The sequence below is a fragment of the Aquarana catesbeiana genome, linkage group LG04, assembly GCF_042186555.1.
Source record: "Aquarana catesbeiana isolate 2022-GZ linkage group LG04, ASM4218655v1, whole genome shotgun sequence".
Classification (NCBI taxonomy): Eukaryota; Metazoa; Chordata; class Amphibia; order Anura; family Ranidae; genus Aquarana; species Aquarana catesbeiana.
Genome location: NC_133327.1, coordinates 186,660,500 through 186,675,880, shown reverse-complemented (window position 1 = coordinate 186,675,880; position 15,381 = coordinate 186,660,500). Strand labels below are relative to the sequence as shown.

Sequence of the window (15,381 nt, the reverse complement as noted above, 5' to 3'; positions counted from 1 at the left end):
ATCACTGCTCTAGAGGAGATCTGCATGGAGGAATGGGCCAACATACCAGCAACAGTGTGTGACAACCTTGTGAAGACTTACAGAAAACGTTTGACCTCTATCATTGCCAACAAAGGATATATAACAAAGTATTGAGATGAACTTTTGATATTGACCAAATACTTATTTTCCACCATAATTTGCAAATAAATTCTTTCAAAAATCAGACAATGTGATTGTCTGGATTTGTTTCCACATTTTGTCTCTCATAGTTGAGGTATACCTATGATGACAATTACAGGCCTCTCTCATTTTTTTTTAGTGGGAGAACTTGCACAATTGGTGGCTGACTAAATACTTTTTTGCCCCGCTGTAGTTTGAGAAGCTATAGGACAGTCTGCTGTATAGTTGGAAAGCAGCTTGAGCTTGGCAAGACAGTGAAAAAATGTTTTTTCATTGTTTGTAAGTGAAGTGATTGTCATCTATAGCAATATTAAATGGTTTGATGCCTAATATCTAATGTATGTAATCTTCTAACATCCTTATAAATAGTACAACATAAACGTTGCAAAGTGGCTATTTTGGTAACTTTGTGGTCTTTGAAAACATGGCGTAATCTGGAAATTCCCTATAGAAATATGGAACTTGTTTTGTAGTATGTTTACTATATCTTGTAAATGTTTTTTATCTACCCACTTCCCACTGCCCACTTAGAAATCTATGTAAGAAACGAAAATTTGTATTGTAAGTGGTATACTTCCTTGCTATGTGGCTTGTGCTTTTTTTTTTTTTTTTTTACAAATAATTCAGCATTTAGCAATTCAATTTTGAACTTTTATAGTAATCTTAAAGCCCAATTGTAGGCTGATGTTCAATGTACCCATGCAGTGCACCCAACCCCCTTCTGCATGGTTTAAAATGCTTATTTAGATAGGAAAAAAGAAAAGGTACGCATACTTACCTTACTCCACCTGTGATTAGGCACTCCATGTTCCCCGCTGCCGGGGATGGGGCCAGGCACTAGCCAAATAAGCATTTAACACATGTGCTGCAAGGGAAAAGGGGAGCCTACTGCATAGGTATATTTAACAGCAGCCCAACATAGAGATTTCAGTATTGGGGATTTATAAGCAGTGTGCTAATACAGCACCATAAGAATCATTAGGCCAGGGTACCAAGAAACTTGCTTTGGGCCTCCTCTGAAGTGCCCTGGGTGCTCATGCTTGTCCAGGTTTCCCCCCAGTGTCCATTTAAAGAACAATATTAAAGCCCAACTCCAGCTAAAACATTTTCTTTAGTTGTGGATACATTATTAAGGGGTTAGAACCTTTGTCAACATTATATTGCTTCGTCTTTGGGAGGTGTCCTTTCTTTTTCTGTTTGATTAGTGTCAGATGCAACAAGCAAAGGCCAGTAAATGTTTAAGCCTCGGGGCACTGTGTTATTTATGAGGAGGGGGTTACCTGGCAGGGGTGAGTCTTCCATGTTTTACTCAAAAAAAAAAAAAATGTGCAGCTGGAGTTAAGGTATTTAGACATAATGCAGTTGAACTTTTTTATGTTTGGCAGCTAGTACAGGACCTCTGGTCAGTTTATTATATACTGTGGCGTGTGGAAACAAAGTATATTTATTTTAATACAGCATGAGTTAGGCATGTGTTCGAATGTGCATAAGTATATTATTATTATTATTATACAGGATTTATATAGTGCCGACAGTTTACGCAGTAACACGCTTTGTAAGGGTTACCTAACAAAGCGTGTTATATACGCTTTATCAGGCACTGTTCTGAGAAATATGTGTTAAATAAAATGGTAACCTTCACTGTATGCCATGACAAGTTTAAACAAGTTCATCAAGGCTTGCATGAGATACAAATATAAATTTTAGCTTACAATCTCTATACTTGGACAAGATCATATCATATCATATCCCTGCAAAGAGACTTCTGTTGTAAGTGTAAATTGGTAATTTTGCAACTAAAACAAAAACCTCAAACCTGTACAGTAAATGGCTTTTCTGGTAAGCGCTTTGTAGAATTTTGAAAACATCTCCATCTTGGGGTTTAACAATATTTTTATTCATTTCAAAGTACAATTGTGAAGCAGCTCATTAATTTTAAAGTACGGTTGTGATGCAGTTATTGCTCGAATGGGCCATAAAAATAAGTAAATAAAAGCATACTGCACATGGCAATAAAATGTCATAATGCTATGGAGAGCTGATAGTAAAGGTCTCCAAGATCCCAGGATCTCACTTTAAAGTACATTCTACCCAAACCCCATATTTCAGTCCTTGCTTTTATTTTGCATTGATTTTGTTTTTTTTTTATGTGTAATTGAATCTTTTATTTGTGTTTTGATTTTTTTTTATGATTTAATTGACTGAAAATACAAAAGTGTTAAACCATGTACACTACAACTGTATTGAAAATAATAACTTTCCAGCATGTCCAACCACTGCTTTCTTATTCAATCAAAAAAAAAGTTTAAAAGCTGTTCACATATACTTTATTTCTTCATAGATCTAAATATAATAACAAAATGATAGGGTACGCTTGTATTGAAAACTTTAAATCATCACATCTTCAATTTTCTGATAACTTTGCTGGTGAGATCTGCACATGTGGATAGCTAGATTTGCGCACCTACCATAGTCATTACCCTTGGTCCTCTCACCCTGTGGGATTTGAATCTATTTTTCTCTATGAAGAATGGAAAGGGAGACATGGAAACACCCATATATAAACTGAAACATCTAGAACACAAAAATAGGAACAGAGCCAGAATCTATAAGATCAGAGGTCCTCAAGACATATAGGAAGCCTGTAAAAATAATAAGAATAATTCCATCAGCCCCAATATCACAGTTTGGCGAAATGACCATTTACGCAAATCCACAGTTTAGCTGTAACTTTTGATTGTCCATGTATACAGTCTTAACAGCAAATATTGTTTAATGTATGTCTGTTATACTGAAACACTTTTAGATTTTCATTCAGTAATATACAGTTAACTAAATCACACATCGCACATTTCTCAAAGATGGTGTTCTGCAGTAGTTGTGGTGATGAGGTATGCCACACAATGGCCATGGGGTTTTATAGCCAGGTAACCTTCATGAATAAAAGAGAATTTAACTTCACACAACTCTTCAGCTAGGTTCACAACTAGCATCTCATAAACCCATGTTTTTTCACACTTTTTTTGTGTGGTTTTGTGCTACATGCATAGGGCAGGCCATTAATTTGTATAGGCTGCCCTACACATGACAAACGCGCCAAAGAAGCTCATGTACTTTTTTGGATACTAAGCTTTGCGTGTTTTTTACCAAACATTTGTTGTGTGTTTTAACGTGCATCTGCTTGCCACGTTTGGGGTGCCATTAACAATGAATGGTACAGCAAATGCAATGCATGTTTTTCACGCGTTGCGAAAACATGCGCTTTTGCATGTGTTCGTGGAATGCTCAGATGTGAATATAGCCTTTTAACTGTCATCATATCTACAACTACATATCTGTGCACATCTAAAACATTAGCAGAATGAGGTGTCATTTCTTTATGCTCATATCCCAGTGATTAAAATTCTTGCCTTTACAGCAAAATTATTAGTTATGGGTTGGTGCCTGGCACTCTTGTCTTGTAGCACAGGTGAAAGAAATTCCGAAAACTGGTAGAAACTTAAACTGGCATTAATCAGGTCTAGTTAATCTATTCTAATGTGAATTGACATGATATTAAAGCTGTTAGGAGAAGAGGAAACTTTAACAAAATGCAGTGAGAATGACTAATCAGATATGTGATCATTATACCAAGATGAGTCAGGCCTGCTGTGGGGAGAGCAGAAAAGAACCACACATGCTTAGCAGACATTTTAATAACTAGGAAGACTAGGATCCTGCTATTCAGATAAATAAATGTTCATCCAAGTGGATCTCTGGTAACATCCATTAATACCTTTAGTAGATCAGTAAATTACAGGCCATTGCTAGCATTAGGTTGGGCCCCCATCCCACACTTATCTCAACTTCCATATTTTGCTGTTGTTGTTATGTGTGAAAATGTCTCTTTCCCTCATTATGAAGCCACCCAAATTGAAATTTCAACACTCAGCTTGTTCCTCAAAACTGTGAACAAATACTAAATTAATTAGTCATAGCCAGCCATTGCACACCAGAGAAGCCCTATTTATCAATGCTGGAGACGATGAATAGGACATACCATTAATAATCCCTTCAATGAAACACCATGAAATACCATTAGTAGCTGCCAGTCTGGTGAGGATATGACTATGGCTTGTACATACACAAGCAAAATCATACATAATGTTTTTTTTCTGCATGGGGGGGGGGGGGGTTAGCCTTGGGAACCCAGAGAAGGAAAACTAGGTGGTGAATGGATTGTGCCTTGGTGACTTGTGGGTGTGACAAAATTACACTAGCAATGAGAGGGACTAAAAAATTGAAGCCTATTCACTATGTAACTATGTAACATCTGCCACAGTTCATGAGCCCAAAAAGCTTAAATTACTATACCACAAGCAAGCAAGAGTCTAAAAGACACATACAAACCTCTGCACATTTATATGTAAAAAATGAAACTCTTCCACTACATATGCTCTTCTGCACACAGCCAACCTTGAAGATTCACTTTAACCACTTCAGCCCTGGAAGAATTTACCCCCTTCCTGACCGGGCCATTTTTTGTGATACGGCACTGCGTCGCTATAACTGACAATTGCGCGGTCGTGCGACACTGTACCCAAACAAAATGTATGTCCTTTTTCCCCACAAATAGAGCTTTCTTTTGGTGGTATTTGATCACCTCTGCGGTTTTTATTTTTTTGTGCTATAAACATAAAAAAATAGACAATTTTGAAAAAAACACAATATTTTTTACTTTTTGCTATAATAAATATCCCAAAATTTAAAAAAAACAGATTTCTTCCTCCGTTTAGGCCGATATATATTCTTCTACATATTTTTGGTAAAAAAATTGCAATAAGCGTTTGCGGTTGGTTTGCGCAAAAGTTATCGCGTCTACAAAATAGGGGATAGATTTATGGCAATTTTTAAATTATTTTTTTTTACTAGTAATGGTGGTGATCTGCGATTTTTATCAGGACTGCGGCATTGCGGAGGACAGATCGGACACTTCTGACACTTTTTTGGGACCATTGACATTTATACAGCGATCAGAGCTAAAAATAGCCACTGATTACTGTATAAATGCCATTGGCAGGGAAGGGTTTAACACTAGGGGGCGATCAAGGGGTTAAATGAGTTCCCTCAATGTGTTCCAACTGTAGGGGATGGGACTGCCTGGGGGAGGAGACCGATCGTTGTTCCTTTATACTAGGAACACACTATCTGTCTCCTCTCCCCTGTCTCCTCTCCCCTGTTTCCTCTCCCCATGCACACATCCCCGTTCTGGCTCTGTCTGGAGCGATTGCGCATGCCCCCTATACCCCTTAAAGCGGGCGCCGTACAGTTACGCTAATTCACGCAGGGGAGCCATTCTGCCGCCCGCGATGGCGGGTGGTCAGCAAGAGGTTAATACCATAGTCAGTGACTACTCAATATATGTTTTACAGTATAAAGGGTGCAGTGGTCAGGAGTGTGTCATACACAGCCCAGCACAGCATACAGAGAGCAGTCATCATGAGTATGAAATGCACAGCATAGTTTATATAGTATAGGGTATAACGCTCAGAGAAAAGGGGTCAGGAGTGCGTACCACGCAGAGTACAGGGGTTAGTGTACATTCATGAACACAGTGCAGGGGTCAGGGTCAAGGTTATGTAATGCACAGAGTGCAGGGGTCAGAAGTGTGTAACGTGCAGGTCAGTAGATAAGAGTGCAACAAAAAATGAACTCCCATCCCAAGCCAAAATCTCCCTCCTCTCACTAATACATACTCCCCCCAGTACAGATCTCCCCATCTTCTACTAGTACAGATTCCACTCCCATAGTACAGCTCTACCCCAGTAAAGAACTCCTCCTCCAGTACAGATCCCCTTCCAGTACATCTCAAACCCAAGTACTGCAACCCCCCCCCCCCCAGTACAGCACTCCCCCTACTACAAATCTCCCCCTGTACAGACCTCTCACCCAGTACAGTTCTCCCCCAAGTACAGCTCTTCCCCATCCACAAAACCCATTTACCCATTTACAGAGTGTCTCCCAGTACACAAAGTCAATGTGACAGCTTTGCAGCCCCCGCGCCTGTAATTCTGAACAACTAACCGTAACACTTTTGCACAGGTCTCTAATAGATTTACCTAGGGCTTTTTTTCTCAGGGAATAGGTGCAGGAACTCCCTCCTTTTCGAATCATCCCTTGTCTCCGCCCCCTACACACCTCTGAGCACCGACCTTGGGTTCCACCCCCTACCCACCTCCCAGTACCCTCCCTTCCAGAGAATACGGAACCAAGTAATTTGTATAGAATTTGATACTGATAACAAGAAAAGCAATAAAATAGATCCCCTGCAGCCAACAACAATAGACAACCCCCATTCAATAACATACCCCCAGCAACAATAGACCCCCACTAGCAATAATAGATTTCCCAACTGCCAGCAACAATAGACCCCTCCTTCAACAGTAGATCCCTTCCAGCAACAAGTAACCCCCCTCCCACAACAATAGATCCCCCCAGCGACCATAGATCCCCCAGAAGCCAGCATCAGTAGTCCCTCCAGCATACTATAGTACCCCTTGCCATTAAATACATTCTGTGCTGGAGGTGCCGAAACTGCGTTTCTCGCTGAAAAAAAGCCCTGGATTTACCATTGGGGAGATTTTTACATAAAAGATAGATTTTTATTCTAACCCGATGTACTACTCTAAAGCAGCAGAAAGAGGAATTTATGAGTCAAGCTGTATTATTTTAATAAATTAGTCCCAAAGATATTTCTTATCGCTCCTGTTTAGCTTTACCTTTTTCCTATGTGACAGAACTGAAAAATTTCCCCTACTGAGTTTAATTTGAACTCAAAATCAAGACTTCTGGCCTTACAGAATAATAATAGTAACAATATTAATAAGAACAATGTTATGATTAAGTTATTGCACAAACAGATAATTACATTTAGGTCCAGAAAACAAACTAATGAATATACTACATACTATGCACCAATTAAATAAAAAAGGTATTTATTTGTTAATCACTGATATAGCTATATTGCCCTACAGCAAAAGCCATTACTAAATTATAACTGGTACAGTTATACTCTTGATGCCATGTACTGTACTGTATTTGTATAGTGTAGCTACAACAATTGACAAAAGGGGAGTGCCCAACTCCAGTGTAACAGTGGAGCTGGATTACACAGATGAGTTCCCTCTCAGGACTGTGAAAGCGCAGGCATACATCTACCTGGGGAAACATGATCACAGCTAATCACACTATAATAGGTAATGTGTCTCATCATTTTATTTGCTTTAGGAAATGTCTGTTTTAGTGCAAGTGATCTTATTACTATGCTTCAATTACTTCAGTAATAATACTTTAATATAGATTTTTACAAATCATAGTTGCTTACTCATTTATGCTGCATTAATGAAAATCCAAATTAAATATATGTTTTTAATGTCTGTAAAAAAATTCTCTATTTTCATCACTTGCTTCATGCCTAAGAACAGAATTAAACGCTACAACGCAACAATAAAATATGGACTTTCATTTAACGCCATCTAGTGGTAATGCTTTAAATATATTTTATATTGCAAAATTCAAAATGATTGTGTAATAAATATATATATCTTTAAAAACAGAATGGTATAATAAAATGTATTCAGCATATTTATTTGTGCCTGAGAGCTTCAGAAATTATTAGACCATGCGCGTACATTAAAACTTTGCAGGCGTATTAAAAACAAAGTAGTCTGTGAGTTCTATGGATGCAAAGAACATTTGGGTTTTTGCTTTTTAAAAGGGGGTTGCTAAACATTATTATACATATATGCATTATAACAAATCATGCATTTGACTGTATATAATAATGTGCACACTAGCACATACTCAAGTGTTGTAGTATGCTTGCCATGTATTTAATACAAATCTGTTTCTTTCAGCTATAGCCCTGTTTTGAGGATCACAGTTTGATCCCAGTTCTCAGACCAGCAGACTTTAGTGCATTAAGAAAACAGCTATGATTTTATTGAATACAAAAATGATGTACCTGGAGATGTTGTGCAATCTGAGACAGGGCTTAACATTGTCCTAGTTTGAGCCTTGAAATTTGTTTTAATTAAGTCTTGCTACACCAAAAAGGCAATTTGTCAATATTTATTTGAATATTCTGATAAAAAAAAGGAAGCCATGTTCATTTTTAACTTGTTTAAGTCCTTCAGCCCACCCCCAGCATCCTTTTAAATGGGTTGGAACAACCATGGGTAGGAAGGACTGGCGATAATGTGAGCACTACAACAGTGGTCACATGATCAGAAGCAAGTCCTGCTGGCTACTAATCTCTAGCCGGGACCGAGAGCTGTCCACAATAGCTCAGTCTTTGTACTGAGAAGTGTGCAGAAAGCGTGCTTTCAGCACATAAGCAACGGCTGCCCAGTGACGTGTATGTACAGAAGTAGCTTTCGAAACATGGATAAATCCATAAAAGCGATGGTTTATCCAACAAACTCTAAAAAAGAGTGGGTAATGGTGAAGGTCCTAGGAAGGATAGTTGGGAAGAAAGAACCATTTTTCAGGTGAAGTAGATATAGACTTTGTGATATGATGTCAATTTAATACTAAGAATTATGACTTATATATGAAATATTTATTATGCATTAAAGTAGATCTTAAGTAAAAATATGAAAATGTGCTATGTAATAAGGAGCATCTAGAAATATTAATTGTGCCTATACAGTACACTGAAAAAAATTGCTGTACACATCTGTGCCTACCGCCTCATATGTATATATGCAGTATGAGCTCTAACGCACTGCTTTCTCTGACTGCTACAGTAGCCTCATAAGTTTTAGAGTAAGTGATGTCATTACTGTGCTGCTTACTGCTCTCTTTGGTGGAGAGGAACCTGTACCTAAGGATCTGCAGTGAAAAGATCTCCCTACTTCAGTTACGTTCATTCTGTGGATCTCCCTTCATCACTCCAGCTGTTTTTTGATTATACCTCCATCGATCATCAGATCACCAGTCATCGGGGAGGGGTGCCTCTGACATGAGAAAGCTATGCCTTGCCTCTACCAATACGCCTCCCTTCCCCTTCCAGACCCAACTTTGGGTGTAGCTCTTACAGAAAAGTCACATTGGCTGCTGAATACTGAGAGTACAGCAGGCTGAGTAAGACCCCCTTGTTTGGCTTCATTATAATGGGATGGCATAGCCAGGAATTCTGACCTGTACATCTCATCACTGAAGTTACCGAGAAATATACAGTATCTCACAAAAGTGAGTACACCCCTCACATTTTTGTAATTATATTATTCTATCTTTTCATGTGACAACACTGAAGAAATGACACTTTGCTACAATGTAAAGTAGTGAGTGTACAGCTTGTATAACAGTGTAAATTTGCTGTCCCCTCAAAATAACTCAAGATATAATAAGATATTTACAAAAATATGAGGGGTGTACTCACTTTTGTGAGACACTGTAAGAAGCCGTACAGAGATTCAGCCAACTAGTGTCCACACACAGTAAAGCCAAATAGCAGTTTTGAGTGGCTTTATCCTTTAAGGGTCCATGAACACTGGGCATAAAAAAGTGATTCTTATACAGGCGTTTTGCATTTTTTTCTTCAGCTTGTAGAATAAGCTCTATGTCAACCTATGAGTCCATGCATATTTTCAGAGGAGCGTTTAGAGGCAGAAAAAAAAATCAGAATCGTGTTTTTGAGAGGAGTTTTCGGACAGAAAAAATGCTTAAAGTGACTGTTAGACCCCTTTCACACTGAGGCAGGTTTCAGGCATTTTAGCGCTAGAAATAGCACCTGAAAAGCACCTGAAAACTGCCTCCCATTCATTTGCATGAGTGCTTTCACACTCGGGCGGTACGCTTTGCGGAACGTTAGAAAAAATCCTGCAAGCAACATCTTTGGGGCGGATTTGGAGCACTGTAAAAAGCGCTCCAAAATTGCCCCTGCCCATTGAAATGAATGGGCAGAGCGCCTTAAAAGCGATTCAAAAGCCCTGAAAAATGGGTGTTTTTTGTATTTTTTAAGGCCACATTATTACTTGGTCTTAAAAAAACTGCCCCACTAGCACGGCAAAAGCGCTGCTAAAGCACATCAAAAACGACCTTCGCTTTATCACTGTTTTTGCTGTGCTTCAGTGTGAAAGGGGTCTAAAGTCTTTTTTTTCTTTAAAAATAACATATATATCATACTCACCTGTTCTGTGCAGTGGATTTGCACAAAGAAGCCCAGATCCTCCTCTTCTCAAGTCCCTCTTTGGCACTCCCGGCCCCTCCCTCTTGTTAAGTGCCCCCACAACAAGCAGCTTGCTATGAGGGCACCTGAGCCAAATAACACAGAGCTGCGACCCGGCCCCCTTTCTCTCCTGATTGGCTGACTGATTTTGTTTGACAGCAGCAGGAGCCAATGGCGCCACACTGCTGTCTCAGCCAATGAGGAGGGGTGTCCTGGGCAGACGAGACACTCATGCAATATCACTGAATAGAGATGGGGCTCAGGTAAGTATTAGGGGGGATGAGGAGGGCTGCTGCACACAGAAGGCTTTTTATCTTAATGCATAGAATGCATTAAGATGAAAAAAACCTTCTGCCTTTGCAATCCCTTTACTGCTCATAAACACATATAACTGCGGAATTAGGAGCATTTGGTATTTTCAAGTGTACATTGAATACAATAAAAAATGAGCAGAGAGGAACATTTTAAAAGCTTTTATTTATGTTTTATTAAAAGTAATGCACTTACATCACTTCAGATAAAAATATGCCTTTAAAAGCTGTCTAAGCAGCCGCAATCCAATTCTTGTTGGTCGCGGCGTCACCCAGCTCCTCCCACGTGTTACGTCACTGTCCTCGTGACTTCCTCAGGGAAGCCACAATGGGCAAGGCTAGAGTCAATTGAGTCACTTCTACTTGCACCCAGGGCCGGGCTGGCCTACCGGGATACCGGGACATTTCCCATTTACCGGTTCAGTGCGACTTAGCAACTTTTACCTATGGTCCTTTTTCCACTATGCCTCCATCTGTATCCACAATTACATGTACTTTGCTTCATATGTATTTTTTTGTATTTTTTGTATATATTGTTTGTATTGATTTGTACATATTTTGTTATCTTTTTTCTTGGCTATGCAATAAAAAGTATATATTTTACCTATATTTTATTTTATGGTAGTGCCTTTAAAATCCCCCCAAAGGGGAATCATTGGTCTTTTTTGTAATGCCCAGTACACACGGTTGGATTTTCCAACGGATAATGTGTGATAGGACCTTGTTGTCGGAAATTCCGACCGTGTGTAGGCTCCATCACACATTTTACATCGGATTTTCCGACACACAAAGTTTGAGAGCAGGCTATAAAAGTTTCCGACAACAAAATCCGTTGTCGGAATTTCTGATCGTGTGTACACAAATCCGACGAACAAAGTGCCACGCATGCTCAGAATAAATAAAGAAATGAAAGCTATTGGCTACTGCCCCGTTTATAGTCCCGACGTACGTGTTTTACGTCACCGCATTCAGAATGATCGGATTTTCAGACAACTTTGTGTGACCGTGTGTATGCAAGACAAGTTTGAGCCAACATCCGTCGGAAAAAATCCTCGGATTTTGTTGTCGGAATGTCCGATCAATGTCCGACCGTGTGTACGGGGCATAAGACTGTAATGAGGACACAGTAAGGCTGTAATGAGGGCATGGTGAGGCTGCAATGATGGGCACAGTAAGCCTGCGATGAGGGCACAGTGAGGCTGCAATGAGGGCACAGTAAGGCTGTAATGAGGGCATGGTGAGGCTGCAATGATGGGCACAGTAAGCCTGCGATGAGGGCACAGTGAGGCTGCAATGAGGGCACAGTAAGGCGGCAATGATGGGCACGGTGAGGCTGCAATGATGGGCACAGTAAGACGGCAATGATGGTGAGGCTGCAAGGAGTGCACAATAAAGCGGCAATGATGGGCACGGTGAGGCTACAATGATGGGCATGTGAGGCTGCAATGACGGGCACAGAAAGGCTGCAATGAGGGCACAGTAAGGCTGCAATGAGGCTGCAATGATGGGCATGTGAGGCTGCAATGATGGGCACAGTAAGGCTGCAATGAGGGCACAGTAAGGCGGCAATGATGGGCACAGTAAGGCTGCAATGAGGGCATGGTAAGGCTGCAATGATGGGCACAGTAACGCCGCAATGAGGGCACGGTAAGGCGGCAATGATGGGCACGGTGAGGCGGCATTGATGGGCACGTTGAGGCTGCAATGATGGCCACAGTAAGGCGGCAATGATGGTGAGGCTGCAAGGAGTGCACAGTAAGGCGGCAATGATGGGCACAGTAAGGCTGCAATGAAGGCACGGTAAGGCGGCAATGATGGGCGCGGTGAGGTGGCAATGATGGGCACAGTGAGGCGGCAATGAGGGGCATGTGAAGTTGCAATGATGGGCAAGCTGAGCCTGCAATGATGGGAACAGTGAGGCGGCAATGATGGGCACAGTAAGGCTGCATGGACTGGCACAGAGGCTGCATTGATGGGCACAGTGAGGCTGCATTTGATCGGCACTGATGAGGCTACATTGATCTCCTGTAATATGCCTGCAGCCTCTGACATCTCCTGTAATATGCCCGCAGCCTCTGACCATCTCCTGTACTATGCCCGCAGCCTCTGATCATCTCCTGTACTATGCCACAGCCTCTGACCATCTCTTGTCTTATATCATGTCTGCAGTCTCTGAGGGAGTCTGGAGAGGAGTCAAGAGTGGGAGCGCCGCCGGGATGGCGGTCATGGGAAAAGTCAGACATGTGTGGACTGTGGAGAGGAGACTATAGGAAAACCAGAGCTACCGACTGATCCCTGCAAGGTGCACCTGAGAGGAGGTCAGTGACAGCGCCGCCAGGCCAGTCTGAGGGGTCTCACATTCCCAGAGTCCCAGGTGTCCCCCTTGATGATTGCTTCACTTTTACTACATTTAACTGAAATTTGCTGTTTTATATATACAGTATCTCACAAAAGTCAGTACATCCCTCACATTTTTGTAAATATTTTATTATATCTTTTCATGTGACAACACCGAAGAAATGACACTTTGCTACAGTGTAAAATAGTAAGTGTACAGCTTGTATAACAGTGCAAATTTGCTGTCCCCTCAAAATAACTCAACACACAGCCATTAATGTCTAAACCGCTGGCAACAAAAGTGAGTACACCCGTAAGTAAAAGTGTCCAAATTGGGCCCAAAGTGTCAATATTTTGTGTGGCCACCATTATGTTCCAGCACTGCCTTAACCCTCTTGGGCATGGAGTTCACCAGAGCTTCACAGGTTGCCACTGGAGTCCTTTTCCACTCCTCCATGATGACATCATGGAGCTGGTGGATGTTAGAGACCTTGTGCTCCTCCACCTTCCGTTTGAGGATGCCCCACAGATGCTCAATAGGGTTTATGTCTGGAGACATGCTTAGCCAATCCATCATTTTTACCCTCAGCTTCTTTAGCAAGGCAGTGGTCGTTTTGGAGGGATGTGTATGGGGCCATTATCATGTTGGAATACTCCCCTGTGGCCCAGTCTCCGAATGGAGGGGATCATGCTCTGCTTCTGTATGTCACAGCACATGTTGGCATTCATGGTTCCCTCAATGAACTGTAGCTCCCCAGTGAAGGCAGCACTCATGCAGCCCCAGACCATGACACTCCCACCACCATGCTTAACTGTAGGCAAGACACACTTGTCTTTGTACTCCTCACCTGGTTGCCGCCACACACGCTTGATACCATCTGAACCAAATAAGTTTATCTTGGTCTCATCAGACCACAGGTCATAGTTCCAGTAATCCATATACTTAGTTTGTTTGTCTTCAGCAAAGTGTTGCGGGCATTCTTGTGCATCATCTTTAGAAGAGGCTTTCTTCTGGGACGACAGCCATGCAGACCAATTTGATGCAGTGTGCGGCATATGGTCTGAGCACTGATGGGCTGACCCCCACCCTTTCAACCTCTACAGCAATGCCAGCAGCACTTATATGTCTGTTTCCCAAAGACAACCTCTGGATATGATGCTGAGCGCGTGCACTCAACTTCTTTGGTCAACCATGTCGAAGTCTGTTCTGAGTGGAACCTGTCCTGTTAAATCGCTGTATGGTCTTGGCCACCATGCTGCAGCTCAGTTTCAGGGTCTTGGCAATCTTCTTATAGCCTAGGCCATCTTTATGTAGAGCAACATTTTTATTTTTAGATCCTCAGAGAGTTCTTTGCCATGAGGTGCCATGTTGAACTTCCAGTGACCAGTATGAGAGAGTGAGAGTGATAACACCAAATTTAACACACCTGCTCCCCATTCACACCTGAGACCTTGTAACACTAATGAGTCACATGACACCGATGAGGGAAAATGGCTAATTGGGTCCAATTTGGAGATTTTCACTCAATTGTGTACTCACTTTTGTTTCCAGTGGTTTAGACATTAATGGCTGTGTGTTGAGTTATTTTGAGGGGACAGCAAATTTACACTGTTATAGAAGCTGTACACTCACTACTTTACATTGTAGCAAAGTATAATTTCTTCAGTGTTGTCACATGAAAAGATATAATACAATAATTACAAAAATGTGAGGGGTGTACTCACTTTTGTGAGATACTGTATATATCCCTAGCCCTATGTGCTTTCATATCTGTCTTATCTATATATAATACGCTCTTCAAATGTGCTTTAAAATGCATGGCTTCCCCTTTCATAAACAAAAAAATAATGATATTGGGCTGGTATAATAATGCTATGGGGCTGGTATGAAATTATTTCCAGGGCTGGTTTTTATTCCCAGTCCGGCCCTGCTTGCACCCAGTGAGCAGTGGATGGAGTGGCATTCTGTACAGAGAGTGTGCTGGAAAAAACTGGGTGCATTTTAGGAGGGAGGGGGGATCTTTATTTTTGGGCTGTATACTGCTTTAAGCCTAATCTGCAAATATTTCTTATATTGCAGCTTACCAATTCTTAGATGTAATGGCAGCATTGATTTCCTTTTTTAGGCTCTCTTTTCTTTATTTTCATCTGGTGATCCAGGCAGTAGGTCTGATATTTTTCAACAGAACAAGCTCCCTTCAAATGTAGCAGTTAGAATGTTGAGACAAACCATTTATCACCGACAGGGGTTCAATGATCAGCTTTTAAATATTCATGTATGTTTATCCCAAAAGAAAAAATGTTTTGCTGTAACTGCGTGTGTAACTGCAGTGTGAGCTGGAGTTTGGCTTCCATTTGTTA

At 41.1% G+C, this 15,381-nt stretch overlaps 2 protein-coding genes across 7 annotated transcripts in view; one reads left to right on the top strand and one right to left on the bottom strand.

The window, feature by feature from the left end:
- The window catches only part of MED12L (mediator complex subunit 12L), a 777,103-nt gene that overhangs the window by 421,365 nt on the left and 340,357 nt on the right, over positions 1–15,381 (bottom strand). The window lies entirely within an intron of this gene.
- LOC141139672 (P2Y purinoceptor 14-like) overlaps positions 7,273–15,381 on the top strand; it is a 76,500-nt gene continuing 68,391 nt past the window's right edge. The window contains exons 1-2 of one of the 2 annotated variants that reach the window (XM_073626003.1): positions 7,273–7,397; positions 12,853–13,001. The gene's annotated coding sequence lies outside the window, so the exon portion shown is untranslated. The remainder of the gene's footprint in view (positions 7,398–12,852; positions 13,002–15,381) is intronic. The other variant, XM_073626002.1, reaches the window with a different exon arrangement.